Consider the following 20,596-nt stretch of genomic DNA (forward strand, 5'->3'; position numbering starts at 1 on the left):
GCCATCTATTTTCTGAAGTGCACCAGTCCCCTCCTGCAGCAAAGCACCCCACAACACCCTCGTGCTTCATGATTGGGATGGTGTTCTTCGGCTTGTAAGCCTTCCCCTTTTTCCTCCAAACATAACGATGGTCATTATGCCAAACAGTTCTATTTTTGTTTCATCAGACCAGAGGACATTTATCCAGAAAGTACGATCTTTGTCCCCATGTGCAGTTGCAAACCGTAGTCTGGCTTTTTTATGGCGGTTTTGGAGCAGTGGCTTCTTCCTTGCTGAGCGGCCTTTCAGGTTATGTCGATATAGTACTTGTTTTACTGTGGATATAGATACTTTTGTCCCTGTTTCCTCCAGCATCTTCACAAGTTCCTTTGCTGTTGTTCTGGGATTGACTTGATCTTTTCACACCAAAGTACGTTCATCTCTAGGAGACAGAACACATCTCCTTCCTGAGTGGTATTACGGCTGCGTGGTCCCATGGTGTTTATATTTTCGTACTATTGTTTGTACAGATGAACGTGGTACCTTCAGGCGTTTGGAAATTGCTCCCAAGGATGAACCAGATTTGTGGACATCTGCAATTGTTTTTCTGAGGTCTTGGCTGATTTTCTTTTGATTTTCCCATGATGTCAAGCAAAGAGGCACTGAGTTTGAAGGTAGGTCTTGAAATAATTCCACAGGTACACCTCCAATCAACTCAAATTATGTCAATTAGCCTATCAGAAGCTTCTAAAGACATAACATAATTTTCTGGAACTTTCCGAGCTGTTTAAAGGCACAGTCACCATACTGTTTGTAAACTTCTGACCCACTGGAATTATGATACAATGAATTATAAGTGAAATTATCTTGTCTGTAAACAATTGTTGGAAAAATCATGCACAAAGTAGATGTCCTAACCGACTTGCCAAAACTATAGTTTGTTAACAAGAAAATTGTGGAGTGGTTGAAAAATGAGTTTTAATGACTCCAACCTAAGTGTATGTAAACTTCAGACTTCAACTGTAAGTGTCATTGTTGTATAAGTTATTTTATTCAAACTGTCCTGCAGGTCATTAAACTGTTTTGGAGAAAGGCCTTAGAATATGGCAATTATTGGGGACTGTGTCCTCAAGTTTTCTAGTAAGCTGTGATTGTAAAGTAAAGCTGATATAGCTTTAAAATGCACTTTGGTGTCTGAATGTGAAAAGTTGCCAGATACTGTGTGTGGCTGTAGGTAAAGCTGTCTGCAGCGGCCAGTGTTAGTCTTGATCCCTGTGGGCCTTGATTAAGCCAACTTCCTGCTCTCTCACAGCCCTCTTTTTTTGAGGCACACCACTTGGAATGAAATAAGGTATAGTGACAACTTCGAATGACATGCCATCAGAACTTTTCAAATGTCTTCTTTGTTTTTCCCCAAACGGCTTGTCTGGCTGTCTGCGATCTGGAATTAAATGCTGCAGATTGAATTCTCAACTGTGACCATGTGGGTAACTGTGAATCACCTGCAGGTCTGCCTGTCAAGCCTTTTTGTCTCATCACTTTCTATTTTTGTTTGTGTGTCTGTCTATGGTTTTTCTTTATAGTTCTTACCATTCGGTCAACCTTTTGTTAAGCTACCATATGTGGGGATATTTTAGTGTGTATATAACCAGTAATTTTTTTTCACATCGTGGATTTTCAGTTTTTAGTCCAACTTACACGTTACCATGTTAAATACCTTTTCGGTCTTTGTCTGTCTTGTTAATTGACATTGCAATTCCTTTGTTACTTGGTGATTTATTTTTATGTTTGTTTATTTTTGTAATCATTGTTGGCTTTAAGCTTGATGTTGTATCCAAAATGTATATCAGGAGCATCTAAACTCACAACACTCTGACATATCTTATGTTTCCCCTGTTTTAAGGATTGGTCAGACTAGCAAATCAATCATTGAATGCACTTTAAATCTCTTGTGACCGATTGTCTATTTCCAAAGAAATGGATTGTTTGCAAAATGGAAATAAGACAACTAACAATCAATGTATTATATATTTGAGTTCTGGTTTGCTATTTGTATGAACTGAATAAGTGTGAAGAGTGGTCCTTAGTAAGCAATGCCACTGGCACTTACTGCTTTATATTCCCCAGGTTTAGCCTATTCCCTCCCACCTGCCACTCCACAGATGTTGGAATAAGCTTTAGACCTCAAACTAATGTGTAAAACAAAGATGTTTTGTTTTTTAAAGCAACTTCCTTTGAGCCAGACGATATAATTCTGCAGAGGAACTGCATAATAGTTGTTCAAAATGTTAAGATAATCTTGTCTGCTGCTCTCTTGTCCCGTTGTTTCCATGTTTGACAGTTATTTTTATGTGCTTTGAATTGACCCTATTATTTAAATGATGTGATTGGTTAAGACGCAGACTAGGGAGTGGGACGCTGGGAACACTGGAAGTTCTGCTGGAATGATATCCTGGTTGAATGATTGCCAAAAAATAATCTACAGCCCTTTTCAGTCCACTGTTATTTTTGTCAAACAAATGTTCAAATCTGAGAAATTGCGCATTCCCTGTATTTTGTGGTGCGGAGGATTAGTTCAGAAAAAAGCCCCGTTTTATAACCGGCCCCTCCCTCTCTGTTTGGACAGCTTATGGTTAAGGTGAGCACGGCCATTTACTAGACAATACATAGCTTGTCGTCACTCAGCCCTCACAGCCATTGGTCCCTTTATGGCCCGCCATGTCATGTTGCAGCTTTGCTGTTATTGACAGTAGAATCACGCTGAACCCCAGGCTGCACTAGATGCCAAGCTATCGCTAGTGGTTAAACATGGGATCCATCTGTGTTACCAGACAGGATAATGTGTTGGAATGGCTATAGAGCAGGGAAGGGCAGCTCTGAGACACAGGGATGGCAGACTCCATCAGCTCAGTACAAACAGATAGCATGGGAACTGACTGGGGATGGGGAATTGGGTGGGTTGACATATCAAACAAACAAGGACTGTACTGTGCTATTTCATCTAATGTGATTCACAAATTCAAGGACCTTGGCAATGGAGATGTGCATTAAGAATGGATTGTGTGCTCTTAACTGAATGTGTAGCGGTGCTGGATATATTGAGTGTTGTTGTGGATGAGTGGTAATAGTAAGACAAAGTATTGAATGCTGACGATGTAGTGGGGAAAGCTGGTGAGGAAATAGGCTGGGTTTGAACTTGCACAAAAACTACCCTTGCCAAGTTTAGTCCAGAGTTATCTAAGTTACCACAGAGACTGTATATATATATTTTTTTTTTTAAATCTTTTTATTCTCCCTAATGTAGATGTCCTGCTATAATTTCTGTAGTAATCAACATGGTCCTGTCGGGTCCTTATGCATTATGTATTACAATGCATATGTTTAAAGCTTTTAGGTTGTGTGTGAAACGGTTCTGCTGTGTGGACTGCGATGAATTCCTGTGACATGTTATTGTTGTGTACTCATTTGTTTTCTGATGCCAAAACAGGTTGTGTGGTTAAACAGTGATTAATATTGGACTATATTGTCACCTGACCAGTTCATGAAAAGATGTTATGTCTCTGATGCTGAGGACCAGTCCAGGTTTAACCCTCCAAACTGCCCAGTGTTCCTACTACAGTACTATCACTGCCACTAGACGTAGTGACAACACTTCCTTAGGTTTGAAGTGGATATGAGGTTTTCCAAAAATAAGATTAATTTGTCATATCCTCACTATGGCAGTGAGTCATGGACTGTCAGCATGTCTTACTGCACTCTCGGTCTGGCTGTCTGATCCATGAGGCCCAATGTACTCACCTCAGATAAAATGTCAAGCTTACACTAAATTAATGTTTTTTGTTATGTAATTTTAAAAAATGTATTCTTGCACATCTTTACATGTAGCTTTATTCTACAATCCATTAGCCAGGTATACTTCATCTAGCATCACCACCCTACCTCATTGCTACTCTTGTGTCTGTGTGATGTATATATTTAAAATACTATAGGAAAATACCTTACTGGTAACTCCTTTCCACATGTATATGTAAACTCGTAACCTCAATACTACACAGTTGATATCATTATTGGGAAATCTGTTTTCTAACCTGCTTACTAAAGATGTGACTGTCAAGGGATGCCCAGTTGTCTCCAAATATATATTTCAAATCATTGCTATGCTGTAACTTTGATGGGTGTTTTACGTCACTTTCTGAGATTTTCATGGTTGATGGTGCTACCAGCAAACAGATTAACTGATCTGTGTCTCTTACCTCAAATGGTGCTAATTTTTTCTATGTTTGTATTCTCATTAAGCTGTTTATTCAGGTTGGTGATCCCAAAATCAACGACAAGACAAATTTCTTATTCTTTAAATCATACATTCTGGTTGTAGCAAAATCAACTCTGGTGTTGTTTTTAAGTCAAGTCCTAGTTCATCTTAAAATATATTTTTAGCAGTTATCTGCATACTTAGGAATTGGACAATTTGAGCTTGCTTCAGATTTTGACTTGATCTCAGATCACCATTTAACCAAATACTGCTATTCGCTTGTTGCATATTGGCTTCATGGGCAGTTGTGCTAAAACCATTTTCTAACTGGACTGGGCAGTTGTATAAGAGAGATTTGGTCCTCAGTAAATGTTTGGTTATCCACAGGTCAATGCTGTGACAACACTTCTACAGACAGATTGCAGTTACAGTATAAGGTTATTTCTAAGCAGTGTCTAGTATTTAGCTGAAAATTCAATATTGGGTTGGATTGGATTGTGAATTTATCTCAGAGAATATTAAATGTGCTCCAAATTTTTTTACATCTTGTAAAAATATTTTATAGGTGGGTATGAAAATGCATAAATTTCACCTCTGAAAATTGGAATCGCAATCAATCACAAGTTTTGTTTCACTTCTTGTTGATCTTCTTCATTCTTGCTACTCTTCCTGACCCCAGCAGTCAGGAAGAGTAGCTTCTGCAAAAGCTAATGGGGAGCCAATAAACAAATTCATAAATATATATAAATAATTGCGAACATGCTCAAAGGCTGTGAACCAGAACCATAGATCTATGAACATTATATGTACTCTGTGTATATGTACTCCATCGGTGGCTCTGCTGTAGTCATGTGGTCTTTTCTTGGAGTCAGAGATACAGGTTTCAGGAACAGTCTAGTTTTTGAGATCATACATATTCTTGTGTAAGGTGGTGTGCGGAGCCAAGATCTGTGAATTTGTCCTTGGGAAGGGGGTGTGGCCTCATCAGTGTGTCCTAGGGAGGGAGTGAGACCCTCAGTCAACAACCCCAAAAGGTGTCGTACAGAAAGAAAATGTTATAAATATACATGTCCTTGCAAATCGGTCACACCTCTGCCATGCAACCGATTTTGACGCTTAGCATAAATGTGTGTTTGATGCGGTCCAGGTACACCTGTTCAATGTACAGATCAACAAAATAAATCCAGACTTTTATTCTACCAGAACATTTGACTCATGGCTCTTTTTCCATTGCACACCGTTGCCCTTTAAACTTAAAGGACCAATGCAGATGTTTTTATCCAAAGATAAAATCATTTCTGGGTAACAATCACAGTAAGGTACATAATTGTTGTTTTCAAATAAAATTGTCAAAAAGAAACAAATGACTTACTTCTCAAGCAAGAATTTTGCTAGGACTGTGGGAATGGTTTGAGTGGGGAGGGGAAAACTAGATGTTATTGGAAGAGAGTTCTGTAACTCTATTGGTCTATTAACTAATTTGTCGCCTGGTGATAACACCAGGCAAGCCCAAACTTAATCTCGCCAAACAGGAGAAATTTCAGGCAGACTTTTCAAACAGCTCCTGAGTGGCGCAGCGGTGTAAGGTACTGCATCTCCGTGCTAGAAGCGTCACTACAGACACCATGGTTCAAATCCAGGCTGTATCACAACCAGCCATGATTGGGAGCCCCATGCGGCGGACAATTGGCCAAGCGTTGTCTGGGTTTGTTCGGTGTAGGCTGTCATTGTAAATAAGAATTTGTTCTTAACTGACTTGCCTGGTTAAATAAAACGATCAAATGGATCCATTCCACTAATTGCACTCCAGCAATTACCATGAGTTTATCCTTCCCAATTAAGGTGCCACCAACCTCCTGTGGTTCAAAGGCTCTTAAATCTTTTGTCTTGCCCATTCACAATCCATGTCTCAATTGTCTCATTTAACCTGTCTCCAATTGTCTTATTTAACCTGTCTCCTCCCCTTCCTCTACATTGATTTGAAGTAGATTTAACAATTGACATAAATAAGTGATCATAGCTGTTGTATTCACCTGGTCAGTCTGTCGTGGAAAGAGCAGGTGTTGCAGGTGTAGAAGAACGGTGGCTAGGAAAAACTCCCTAGAAAGGCCGAAACCTAGAGAGGAACCAGGCTATGAGGGGTGGCCAGTCCTCTTCTGGCTGTGCCGGGTGGAGATTATAACAGAATATGGCCAAGATGTATAATATGGCCAAGATAATTATTATTTATAACAGTAGTTGTCGAGGGTGCAACAGGTCAGCATCTCAGGAGTAAATGTCAGTTGGCTTTTCATATCCGATCATTGAGAGTAATTCTCTCCTGCTGTCTCTAGAGAGTTGAAAACAGCAGGTCTGGGATAGGTAGCATGTCCGGTGAACAGGTCAGGGTTCCATAGCCTCAGGCAGAATAGTTGAAACTGGAGCAGCAGCATGGCCAGGTGGATTGGGGACAGCAAGGAGTCATCATGCCAGGTAGTCCTGAGGCATGGTCCTAGGGCTCAGGTCCTCCTAAAGAGAGAATTAGAGAGAGCATACTTAAATTAACACAGGACACCGGATAAGACGGGAGAAATGCTCCAGATATAACAGACTTACCCTAGCCCCCCGACACAAACTACTGCAGCATAAATACTGGAGGCTGAGACAGGAGGGGCACAACCTAAGGGGGGGCACAACCCAGACAGGAAGACCACGTTAGTGACTCAACCCACTCAAGTGACGCAACCCTCCTAGGGACGGCATGGAAGAGCACCAGTAAGCCAGTGACTCAGTCCCTGTAATAGGGTTAGAGGCAGAGAATCCCAGTGGAGAGAGGGGAACCGGCTAGGCAGAGACAGCAAGGGCGGTTCGTTGCTCCAGTGCCTTTCCGTTCACCTTCACACTCCTGGGCCAGACTACACTCAATCATAGGACCTACTGAGATGAATCTTCAATAAAGACTTAAAGGTTGAGACCGAGTCTGTCTCTCACATGGGTAGGCAGACCATTCCATAAAAATTGAGCTTTACAGGAGAAAGCCCTGCCTCAAGCTGTTTGCTTAGAAATTCTAGGAACAATTAGGAGGCCTGTGTCTTGTGACCGTAAAGTATGTGTAGGTATGTACAGCAGGATCCAAATCAGAAAGCTGGGTAGGAGCAAGCCCATGTAATGCTTTGTAGGTTAGCAGTAAAACCTTGAAATCAGCCTTTGCCTTAACAGGAAGCCAGTGGAGGGAGGCTAGCACTGGAGTAATATGATAATCTTTTGGTTCTATTCAGCATTCTAGCAGCCGTATTTAGCACTAACTGAAGTTTATTTAGTGCTTTATCCGGGTAGCCAGAAAGTAGAGCATTGCAGTAGTCTAACCTAGAAGTGACAAAAGCATGGATACATTTTTCTGCATCATTTTTGGACAGAACATTTCTGATTTTTGCAATGTTACATAGATGGAAAAAAGCTGTCCTTGAAACAGTCTTGATATGTTCGTCAAAAGAGAGATCAGGGTCCAGAGTAATGCCGAGGTCCTTCACTGTTTTATTTGAGACGACTGTACAACCATCAAGATTAATTGTCAGATTCAACAGAAGATCTCTTTGTTTCTTGGGACCTAGAACAAGCATCTCTGTTTTGTCCGAGTTTAAAAGTAGAACGTTTGCAGCCATCCACTTCCTTATGTATGAAACACGGGATTCCAGGGAGGGCAATTTTGGGGATTCACCATGTTTCATCGAAATGTACAGCTGTGTGTCATCCGCATAGCAGTAAAAGTTAACATAATGTTTTCAAATGACATCCCCAAGAGGTAAAATATATAGTGAAAACAATAGTGGTCCTAAAACAGAACCTTGAGGAACACCGAAAGTATTATTGCGTCAGGTCAAGTGCAGTTAGGCTACTTTTTTGTTGTTGCTTCAGGACAAAGTTGTGCAGTTAGCCTACTTTTCAGGACAATATCATATAACATTTGATGTAAAATGATGGCCTTGATCAATGTTTATTCCAACATATCCACTGACATTCACAGGGTCAAATTCTATGGGCCAAAGGAGCCTAATTGAGCAGTTAGGATCATACCCTCTGATAGTGAGGACAGTTAGCTTGAGGACAGTGACAGCGAGTAAGAATGGGCCCCAAGAATCAGGTTTGAGAGGCAGTGAAATACTAGTTTATGCCCAACTTGTATTATCTTATGAAATGAGGGCTTGTTTCTACCAGGTTCACTTAATAAATGTTCTGAAAATATCTGATTTTCCTTAGTGTTTTAGTATCCTCATGGTACAGCATTATCAGAATGCCTATATCTTGGAAAAACCTAAATGTGTGGAGTAGAGAGTTAAAGATGTCATTTTATTTAGCATTCTGTCTCTAACTTATTGGCCTAGTTAAATATAGGTTAAATAAATGTAGGTTTATGTATGTTTATGAAAAAATAGCTTAAAAACAAACCTACCCGAGTCTCAAGCTCAGAAAATAGTCTAACTTTGTCAGTCTTTTGTTGTTGACAGCAACTTTGACTGGAGTTGTGAAACCAAGCAGGCAGACAAATAGAGATGGGCCCAGTGATACATCACAGCTCTGCTGAGCGTAGCATACGCAAATTAGACACCTTGTTTGGTATTTAGATTAGCATTATGGCATTTTACAGTAGATCACACATAAGCTCTGTATGCACTCTGAATTCTTTTCCTATCACCGCTGAGATCAATCCTCGCTCCCCATCTCTTCCTGGAGCTTTGACTTTGGATATGGGACACAGGCTGGCGGGCTGTGTCTGATGTGCTGGTTTCACACGAGGCGGAGTGGGCTGGGGATTAAAAGGCAGATTGATCTGGGTGTCAGCCAGAGATAAGCGGACAGGGGCTCTCTGATTTATTGGGGAGACGGGAAGTTAATATCAGCCCACATGCTGCAGTGGTACACAAAAACAAGAAAATCTGGCAATACTAGGGCTTTAGAATGTATGACAATGTCAAAGCTCCAGTGTAATATTAAACGAGCAATTATTGCAGCGATTGAGAATCTCAATCTTTTACAATGTTGTGGGTGGTGGTGGGGGGGACAGATTTTCGGGCTGTTTTGCATTGAATTAGTATTTTGTATATTGTTAAATATGGTGGTGAAATGGCACTCCTTGTGAGCAAGCCCTTTCTGTTTGCCTCATAATGCATTCCATGTATTATTGCCTTACTAAGCAATGTGTTGTGCAGCTAGGCTTTTTCTCTGCCCAAGGGGACTGCTCAATGTCATTAACGCTAACAGTTGCCACATGCCTGTAATGTATTGCTGCATCCGTTATTGACAATGAGATGATTCAGTGTAGTAATGATGGATTGGCCTAGGAGGAACAGCCAGGGCTGGGCTCTGCCTCCTGCAACCAAGTGTCGGTATACTGTGTCCTTTTAGTCACCGCTGCAGTACTGGAGACACATTCATCTTAAACACTGTTTACATTACACATTGTAGGGTATTCATTTAAATCCCTTTATATTGCTGTTGGTTTTAAAAACCTGTGTTTAAGACAACAGTGACAACAGGTCTACATACTATACCTTGCATTTGAACAAATATGACCACAGTCTTGACCAATACATTACATGATATCTGCAGTATAATCAACAGGATCTGAAAAAAAATTGTGCTAGGCCTTTGTTCCCTCTCAGAAACCGTTGCCTATTTGGATATCTAAATTAACATTCACAATAGTAGGAAGAGGCTGATGTGACATTTGCTATGAAAGCCTGAGTCTCATTCTACCATCAGCAGTTCTCAAGATAATGAGAGTATGAATAGAAACCTGGCAGCGGTGATCAGCTCCACTGTTCTATTTAGACCAGGCCTCATAGAGGGAAGTTCAGTCATATGGTTTAATTCTGTTTGGCCAGTTTGGTGTGACCTGTCTGCTGCCTTTCAGTTAGACCACCCAGTTGAAGGATCCCTTATTCATTATTAGTGAAAATAGTGACAGAAGGAGTCAACTATTATTTCTAAGCACACTGTGTGTGACCACTGGAATCCTTAGCTTTGGCGGTTAAATCATGCTATTTTGAGACAATTGGAGAAGGAGAGAGGGGGTGTTATAGAGCAGAGGGGTGAGTGGCACCTCAAAATGTATGCCTGCTTTCACATCATTAAAAACCTTGGTGACCCTGAACACTATTTCACTCTCAGCGCTTGAGCTGCCATTGGTGACGGGTGGGAGTCTGGAGAGGTGTCAGCTCCGACACGGACTGGTTTAATCAGCGCTGCTGCTCCCAGGCTAACGTCCATCAGACTCCCTTTGATGTGCTGTCAGATAGCTAGGCCCCGGCCGCCTACTTCAGTCAGCACCTACCGACGCTTCACATTTCATCCCTTACCTGGGAGTGGGCTTAATTGGGCCGATTCTGGGACAAATGCTCTAGCCGGAGGGGGACACAAGTTATGGAGACAGAAGGTAATGGAGAGTGTGTAGAGATAAATAGTCCTGCAGGCATCTATTTAGAATTCCTCATGTGAAGAACCCACTCCATAATAAACTGGTGGTCTTTTGACAGTCTTGAAGCACAGCAGTGTCTCTGCGTGTGGAGTCAGTAGAGCGGTTAATACTATGTATCATATGGGAGACTATTACTGGCTACACAGACAGTAAGTAGTCATGCATCTGCCATACCGTTGAAAAAGCCTGTAGGAGAGGAATCTGTTTTTGTCCAATTTGCAGCCCTGGTGAGGTACATACCCCATGTGTCCATATTGTTACTGAACCTACAGACAGCTGCCGCCTTCTCCTATGGTTCTGATCTCAACTATCCAGTTGTTTCAAACTCAATGCTCAAGATTCCATGTGAAAGACTTCCACATATGTTGTCTTTGTTTTGTTTTTTCCCCAATATAATCAAAATCCCTCAAAATCATCTGTATGAGTGCACAGTAGAGGGGTTTTAGCTCTAAGTACTATTGTGGATGATTGGTATTCACTTATAGTATTTACTGACAGGTATACATTACTTTTCCAGATCACAGTGACTAATCATTGAGTGAAATCTTGCAACAGTAAATATTATTTTATGGTTATACTATATTGATGCGTACACATTGATCCAGCTAATGTTGTCGAAGCGTTTGCTTTTTGTTCTGAGTAATTTATTTTTGTGCTGCTCTTTTTTTCATGTTAGTAAATAAACTCCAGGGTTAACAGACAATGAGATTCTTATAATGAATTCTGCCATTGGTCTTCAAAGTCATCAAATCATGTGCATGGTTAAGCATGCCAATCAAGCAATCAGGTTAAAATCTCTCTCTCTCCCCCAATCCATCCATGGTGGTCCTGGTGTCCATGGAAGAGGTGTCTGGAGACGTTCTCCTATGGGGGCCAGTGTGACTGAGATGCCCTCTAGCCAGCCTCTCATCCCCAGAGGGTAACAGAGAGGATGTCAGTCTTAACACTACCTCCCGCAGCGCCATGGACACAGTCTCTTGTGTCTCATATAATATTGAATACAGAGAATGATGTAAAAATGAGATGTTCTAAAAAGATGAGTCTCTTATGCTTCTCTCCCTCTCCCACGCGCGCACACACACACACACACACACACACACACACACACACACACTAGAATGAAATGTTGAGGAGGTTTGGCGTCTGTGCGGGACCATATGTCCATGGAGTCTCACATTCTCACAAATTGGCCTTATTTAAAAGGAAATGGGTTAGGTGGATCAGACACCTTACCTTCCTTTGGATTACTCTCTCTTTTTCTTGAGCAGAAGGCTTTAAAATGGCTTCGATTAATGCATAATGTTCCCTCAATTAAAAAATCCAAAGTGATCATGAATTTTTCATTCTTGGAGCGTTTAAGCTAATTATGGCACAAATGAAGAACATTGTGGTGAAACTCCACAAAGGGGTCTGACATTGACGGCCAATGTCACTGTCACGGGGCCACTCTGCCGCGATGCTAATCACCACAGCTGTTTAATATTCCTGCCTGTGTATTCTCCTCTCTACTGTCCTCTATCAACGCTCTCTCACCCTCCATCAGTCTCTCACCCACCCTATTTCTCACTCTCTCTCTCCCTCTCTCTCTCTCTGTGGATAGTGTTTATAATGGAAATTAACTAATTGTTGTAATATAATTTTAATGATTATATTATATAATGCAGTAAATATAGCTTGTTACTTGCTAAGCAATTTTGTCACATTTCAAGGGCAATCAATTTGTATAAGATCAAATCTGCCCGCCTCTGTCATGAGAGACAAAGGGAATATTGGGCAGCTCCCCCGACTAGATATTCATGACAACCCACTGACAGCCTCAACAATGACTCTAATGATAGACAACGTGTCAGCCATATGGAGGTCACTTACTGCCTGCCTGAATATCTGTTGAATTGATGATACATTGATAGGAAGTTGATATACACTACCGTTCAAAAGTTTGGGGTCACTTAAAATGTCCTTGTTTTGAAAGAAAATCACATTTTTTGTCCTTTAAAATAACATCAAATTGATCAGAAATACAGTGTAGACATTGTTAATGTTGTAAATGACTATTGTAGCTGGAAACGGCAGATTTTTAATTGAATATCTACATAGGCGTACAGAGGCCCATTATCAGCAACCATCACTCCTGTGTTAGCTAATCCAAGTTTATCATTTTAAAATTCTAATTGATCATTAGAAAACCCTTTTGCAATTATGTTAGCACAGCTGAAAACTGTTGTGCTGATTAAGAAGCAATAAAACGGGCCTTCTTTAGACTAGTTGAGTATCTGGAGCATCAGCATTTGTGGGTTCGGTTACAGGCTCAAAATGGCCAGAAACAAAGAACGTCTGAAACTCGTCAGTCTATTCTTGTGCTGAGAAATGAAGGCTATTCTATGGGGTTGAGGTCAGGTGATTGTGAAGGCCAGATCATCTGATGCAGCACTCCATCACTCTCCTTCTTGGTCAAATAGCCCTTTTACAGCCTGGAGGTGTGTTGGGTCATTGTCCTGTTGAAAAACAAATGATAGTCCCACTAAGCGCAAACCAGAACGCATGGAGTAGTGGGGCCTTGAACTCTAAATAAATCACATACAGTGTCACCTTCAATGCACCATCACACCTCCTCCATGCTTCAGGGTGGGAACCACACATGCAGAGATCATCCGTTCACCTACTCTGCGTCACAAAGACATGGCGGTTGGAACCAAAAATCTCAAATTTGGACTCATCAGACCAAAGGACAGCTACTACTGCATCAATATGTTTTGACCATGACAGTTTACAATCTGGGGTTACTCCAAGCAGTTTAGTAATCTAAACTTGCTCAATTTCCACATGATATATTACAAGATTTAGTTGAGGTTTAGTTGAGGTTTGCTTTTAGTTTTAGAAATATTTAGGGCTAACTTATTCCTCTGAAACTAACGGCAGCTCTTTGTTGAGAGATGCATTCATTTCAGTCGCTGTAGTAGCTGACGTGTATAGTGTTGAGTCATCTGTATACATAGACACTCTGGCTTTACTCAAAGTTAGTGGCATGTCGTTAGTAAATTTGAAAAATGCAAGGGGCCTAAACAGCTACCCTGGGGAATTCCTGATTCTAACTGGATTATATTTGAGAGGCTTCCATTAAAGAACACCCTCTGTGTTCTGTTAGACAAGTAACTCTTTATCTACATTATAGCAGGGGGTGTAAAGCCATAACACATGTGTTTTTCGGGCAGCAGACTATGTCAATGTCAAAAACGGCACTGAAGTCTAACAAGACAGTCCCCACAATCATTTTATCATCCATTTCTCTCAGCCAATCATCAGTCATTGGTGTAAGTGCAGTGCTTGTTGAGTGTCCTTCCCTATAAGCATGCTGAAATTCTGATACAGTGCCTTGCGAAAGTATTTGGCCCCCTTGAACTTTGCGACCTTTGCCACATTTCAGGCTTCAAACATAAAGATATAAAACTGTATTTTTTTGTGAAGAATCAACAACAAGTGGGACACAATCATGAAGTGGAACGACATTTATTGGATATTTCAAACTTTTTTAACAAATCAAAAACTGAAAAATTGGGCGTGCAAAATTATTCAGCCCCCTTAAGTTAATACTTTGTAGCGCCACCTTTTGCTGCGATTACAGCTGTAAGTCGCTTGGGGTATGTCTCTATCAGTTTTGCACATCGAGAGACTGAAATGTTTTCCCATTCCTCCTTGCAAAACAGCTCGAGCTCAGTGAGGTTGGATGGAGAGCATTTGTGACTTATACCGCTGTGCCACTCGGGAGCCCGACAGCAACTTTGACTGGAGTTGTAAAACCAGGCAGGCAGACTAATAGAGATGAGCCGTGATAAACTCAGCAAAAAAGAAACGTCCTCTCACTGTCAACTGCATTTATTTTCAGCAAACGTAACATGTGTAAACATGTGTAACCTTTCAGGTTATGTTGATGTAGGACTCGTTTTACTGTGGATATGGATACTTTTTTACCTGTTTCCTCCAGCGTCTTCACAGGGTCCTTTGCTGTTGTTCTGGGATTGATTTGCACTTTTCACACCAAAGTACGTTCATCTCTAGGAGACAGAACGCGTATCCTTCCTGAGTGGTATGACGGCTGGTGTCCCATAGTGTTTATACTTTCATACTATTGTTTGTACAGACGAACGTGGTACCTTCAGGCATTTGGAAATTGCTCCCAAGGATGAACCAGACTTTCAAGTCAGTAGAAAGGCCTCTTGGAGTGGGTTCTTCACATGAGGAATTTAAAAAGAAAATCTGAGGTCTTGGCTGATTCATTTTGATTTCCCCATTATGTCAAGCAAAGAGGCACTGAGTTTGAAGGTAGGCCTTGAAATACATACACAGGTACACCTCCAAATGTGCCTCCAAATGATGTCAATTAGCCTATCAGAAGCTTCTAAAGCGTGACAGAATTTTCCAAGCTGTTTAAAGGCACAGTCAATTTAGTGTATGTGAACTTCTGACCCACTGGAATTGTGATACAGTGAATTATAAGTGAAAAATCTGTCTGTAAACACTTGTTGGAAGAATTACTTGTGTCATGCACAAAGTAGATGTCCTAACCGACTTGCAAAAACTATAGTTTGTTAACAAGAAATTTGGTTGAAAAATTTGTTTTTGAGTGGTTGAAAAACTAGTTTTAATGACGCCAACCTAAGTGTATGTAAACTTCCGACTTCAACTGTAAGAAGATTCAACAACTGAGACATAAACTGAACAAGTTCCAGAGACATGTGACTGACAGAAATGGAATAATGTGTCCCTGAACAAAGGGGGGTCAAAATCAAAAGTAACAGTCAGTATCTGGTGTGGCCACCAGCTTCATTAAGTACTGCAGTGCATCTCCTCCTCATGGATTGCACCAGATTTGCCCGTTCTTGCTGTGAGAGTTTACCCCACTCTTCCACCAAGGCACCTGCAAGTTCCCAGACATTTCTGGGGGGAATGGCCCTAGCTCTCACCCTCGGATCCAACAGGTCCCAGACGTGCTTAATGGGATTGAGATCCGGGCTCTTCGCTGGCCATGGCAGAACACTGACATTCCTGTCTTGCAGGAAATCACCCACAGAACGAGCAGTATGGCTGGTGGCATTGTCATACAGGAGGGTCATGTCAGGATGAGCCTGCAGGAAGGGTACCACATGAAGGAGGAGGATGTCTTCCCTGTAATGCACAGCGTTGAGATTGCCTGTAATGAAAACAAACTCAGTCCGATGATGCTGTGACACACCGCCCCAGACCATGATGAACTCCGAATCGATCCCGCTCCAGAGTACAGGCTTCGGTGTAACGCTCATTCCTTCGACGATAAACGCGAATCTGACCATCACCCCTGTTGAGACAAAACCGTGACTCGTCAATGAAGAGCACTTTCTGCCAGTCCTGTCTGGTCCAGCGACGGTGGGTTTGTGCCCATAGGTGACGTTGTTTCTGGTGATGTCTGATGAGGACCTGCCTTACATCAGGCCTGCAAGTCCTCAGTCCAGCCTCTCTCAACCTATTGCGGACAGTCTGAGCACTGATGAAGGGATTGTGTGTCTGTCCTGTCTCCCAATAGCGCTGTGTTAGGCGTCTCACTGGACGGACATTTCAATTGAGCAGATGAGCAGGGACCCTGGGCATCTTTCTTTTGGTGTTTTTCAGAATCAGTAGAAAGGCCTCTTTAGTGTTCTAAGTTTTCATGACTTTGACCTTAATTGCCTACCGTCTGTAAGCTGTTAGTGTCTTAACGACCGTTCCACCGGTGCATGTTCATTAATTGTTTATGGTTCATTGAACAAGCATGGGAAACAGTGTTAAAACCCTTTACAATGAAGATCTGTGAAGTTATTTTGGATTTTTACGAATTATCTTTGAAAGACAGGGTCCTGAAAAAGGAACGTTTCTTTTTTTGCTGAGTTTACATCACACATTTCTGGGATCTTTTATTTCAGCTCATGAAACATGGGACCAACACTTTTTATGTTTGCATTTACATTTTTGTTCAGTGCAATAACTAAGGGGCTATAACATTGACACAAGACCCTGATATGAGTACTTATGATACAAGAACAACAACTAACTTGAGTAAGGAAGTAATCTGTAAAGAAATTAAAGCAATCAACAAAGAGAAACTCCATAGCCCTAGTAGGCCTACAGACCATCAGTACTGTCTGCGTGTGTATATCAGAAGCCTATACACGAACAGAATCCCTGTGTCCTTTGAAAAGGTCTGTAGTGAGCTGTGATGCTTTATATTAATAGCATTACTACGTTTCTGGAAGCAATGCTGATTAAATATTCATTGACTTTGATTACAGTGAAATTAAGACTGAAGCCTCGTCTCAAATCCAGAATAATAATGGCACTGTAAATAATGCATCGTTCCTAAATCGAGAACAGCAGATTTGACGCCCCTACCCTGATTGTTTAGCCATTTGTCTGAGGCAGTCATTCTCTGTGTACATATTTAGATATCACTGCAGTGGCACTCTGACAGCAAGATGGCTCTCACAGGCTGTCTTGACTTTGGAAAACTTAGTGGAGAGGTATGAGCACACTGGGCGAGGTTAGGCTGACTGACATTGTAATTGTACTGTAGTTTGGTTGTATGACCATGTCATCAATAATCAAGGGTCTTGCTGTCCATTTTGTGTCCTTTTTTCAATTTTAAATGCACTTTGGTCACTGTATCAAATCAAAGTTTTGTTGGTGTCTGTGTGTGTGTGTGGGGGGGGGGGGGGGGTGTTAATGTCTACTTAACTTTCTGAGTCATATACATTGTCATCAGTTAGTGATTAGATGTATACCTTTTAAGTAAAGATTGGAAATGCATTCATATTTATATTCCTTGGCACATCAACTGTTTTCTCAGCTTAACACAAACTCATATGATGAGGAAGGGTTAGAGTAGAAAGGGAGAGTGAGGAAAAAACTATTTATTTCCTCTTTTTAAGTTTCAGCATCGGCCATTTAGCTGGCTTGTTTATTTAAATGTTAATGTGCCGCAAGTGAAACATGCATTGCAAATCGAGTTGAGAAGAAAATGGACTTCAAATAAGAAGTGGCAAGCGCTTGCTTTTGAAAGAGCCTGCGTGAGTTTATCTTTGTCCTTTTCTCGGTTTTAAGAGGGCTACAAAGTTGGGAGTTTTGTGTGAAGATGACATCTCCCCTGTGACTGTGAATAATTAATGATAAATTATTCCATTCTCGACCATCACTACCGCCACCATCACCATCCACACCAATCCCTTTGTGCCAGATAAGTATTACAATTTCAGTCTTATCAGTCTTCTAAGACTTGAGATGTAGAAGTTCCTGTCAGTCGGCGAAAGCTGTGAAGTGTCAGCCTTGTGACATTATGTTAAAATAAACCATAAACCTTGATTAACTGTGACCTGACACGCCACCACTCTCCTCTCAAATAAAGAGGCTGCTATTTTTTGGGGGGAGGGGTGGGCAGACACAAGAAGAAAGTTACAGAAAGGGTTTTATGTATGGGATACACATGGTATACATACCTCTTTGCTTGACATCATGGGAAAATCAAAAGAAATCAGCCAAGACCTCAGAAAAAAATTTGTAGACCTCCACAAGTCTGGTTCATCCTTGGGAGCATCTTCCAAATTCCTGAAGGTACCACGTTCATCTGTCCAAACAATAGTACGCAAGTATAAACACCATGGGACCAGACAGCCGTAATACCGCTCAGGAAGGAGACGCGTTCTGTCTCCTAGAGATGAACGTACTTTGGTGCGAAAAGTGCAAATCAATCCCAGAACCACAGCAAAGGACCTTGTGAAGATGCTGGAGGAAACAAGTACAAAAGTATCTATATCCACAGTAAAATGAGTCCTATATCGACATGCCCTGAAAGGTTGCTCAGCAAGGAAGAAGCCACTCGGGACGAAGATCGTACTTTTTGGAGGAATGTCCTCTGGTCTGATGAAACAAAAATAGGACTGTTTGGACATAATGACCATCGTTATGTTTGGAGGAAAAAGGGGAGGCTTGCAAGCTGAAGAACACCATCCCAACCGTGAAGCACAGGGGTGGCAGCATCATGTTGTGGGGGTGCTTTGCTGCAGGAGGGACACTGGTGCACTTCACAAAATAGATGGCATCATGAGGTAGGAAAATGATGTGGATATATTGAAGCAACATCTCAAGACATCAGTTAAAATAGATGGCATCATGAGGTAGGAAAATGATGTGGATATATTGAAGCAACATCTCAAGACATCAGTTAAAGTTAAAGCTTGGTCGCAAATGGGTCTTCCAAATGGACAATGACCCCAAGCATACTTCCACAGTTGTGGCAAATGGCTTAAGGACAACAAAGTCAAGGTATTGGAGTGGACATCACAAAGCCCTGAACTCAATCCTATAGAACATTTGTGGGCAGAACTGAAAAAGTGTGTGCGAGCAAGGAGGCCTACAAACCTGACTCAGTTACACCAGCTCTGTCAGGAGGAATGGGCCAAAATTCACCCAACTTATTGCGGGAAGCTTGTGGAAGGCTACCTGAAACATTTGACCCAAGTTAAACAATTTAAAGGCAATGCTACCAAATACTAATTGAGTGTATGTAAACTGCTGACCCACTGGGAATGTGATGAAGTAAATAAAAGCTGAAATAAATCATTCTCTCTACTATTATTCTGACATTTCACATTCTTAAAATAAAGTGGTGATCCTAACTGACCTAAGACAGGGAATTTTTACTAGGATTAAATGTCAGGAATTGTGAAGAATTGAGTTTAAATGTATTTGGCTAAGGTGTATGTAAACTTCCGACTTCAACTGTATATGTGTGTGTGCGTGAGTAAGTGCATGTGTCCTAAGGTGTGGTGAATCAGAGCAGGTGGTCAGTCCAGTTCATGTGTTCAGCAGTCTGATGGCTTGTACATAGAAACTGTCTTTGAGCCTGTTGGTATTCAGTTTTGAAATGGCCTAATGTGCCAGTACTATATGAGTTATGATCCAAACGATTGGTCCAAATGTGTATAAAGTAGTGTTTGGACCCCCCAGGTAGAGAGTAATAGGCTCAGGGGCCTCCCAGTGAGTGCGGCCTGCAGCACAGCTCCCAACCCAGCCTGCAGTTGGGGAATGTCCTTCTGCCTGCTGGCTGCTCAGGACCTGACTGAGGCTAATGGATTGCTGCACACCTTGCGACATCTCAGCACTTTCCCCCAGCTCAAGCACTGCTCACAAATTACCTTCACATAATGTTTTTTGTCGCAGAGTGAAAAGTTTGAAGGAGGACAAGGGTGTATAAAAGGAAAGGTAGACTGGCCACTTGCCTCCTTACTGATAAATATTCCTCCGGGGAAGGAGAGGAGACAGGGAGGGAGAGGGCCGTTGTGCAGTGGCTGAAGGAGTGGGTGCTAAAGGCCACAGGAGGGGAGGGTTATCAATCAGCTGCTGTGGCAGCTGAGATGAGGGGTGAGGATGAAGGGAGGCCCTGTGGGAGTCTTAAAATCTGAGGAGACTGAGGCGGTTCTGTCCTGTTCGGCTCCTGTCTGACTGTGTGTACCTGAACAGGATGCTGAGGGCCCTCTTCACTCAGGTCTCACACCGCACCACTGCAGCAGAACATGTTATCACTGCTCAGCACCTGGCTGGGCCGATTATAATTATTCTCTCTCTCACACTCATTTTCGTCAAAGTCTTATTCAACTGAATCTGCTGTGGAATTCTCTATGACTATGAGATGTTTTCACTCAGTGAGCACCAGCACCATACCACCCTACATCCCACTGCTGGCTTGCTTTTGAAGCAAAGCAGGCGTTTGTCCTGGTTGGTCCCTGGATGTGAGACCAGATGCTTCTGGAGGTTGTGTTGGAGGGCCAGTAGGAGGCACCCTTTCATCTGGTCTAAAATATATATCCCAATGTCCCAGGGCAGTGATTGGGGACATTGCTCTGTGTAGG

General features: G+C 41.8%; 1 protein-coding gene across 1 annotated transcript in view; it reads left to right on the top strand.

The window, feature by feature from the left end:
* Window positions 1-20,596, top strand: part of agbl4 (AGBL carboxypeptidase 4) — a 407,773-nt gene that overhangs the window by 312,976 nt on the left and 74,201 nt on the right. The gene's annotated exons all lie outside the window — the stretch shown is intronic.

The sequence above is a fragment of the Oncorhynchus kisutch genome, linkage group LG13, assembly GCF_002021735.2.
Source record: "Oncorhynchus kisutch isolate 150728-3 linkage group LG13, Okis_V2, whole genome shotgun sequence".
Classification (NCBI taxonomy): domain Eukaryota; kingdom Metazoa; phylum Chordata; class Actinopteri; order Salmoniformes; family Salmonidae; genus Oncorhynchus; species Oncorhynchus kisutch.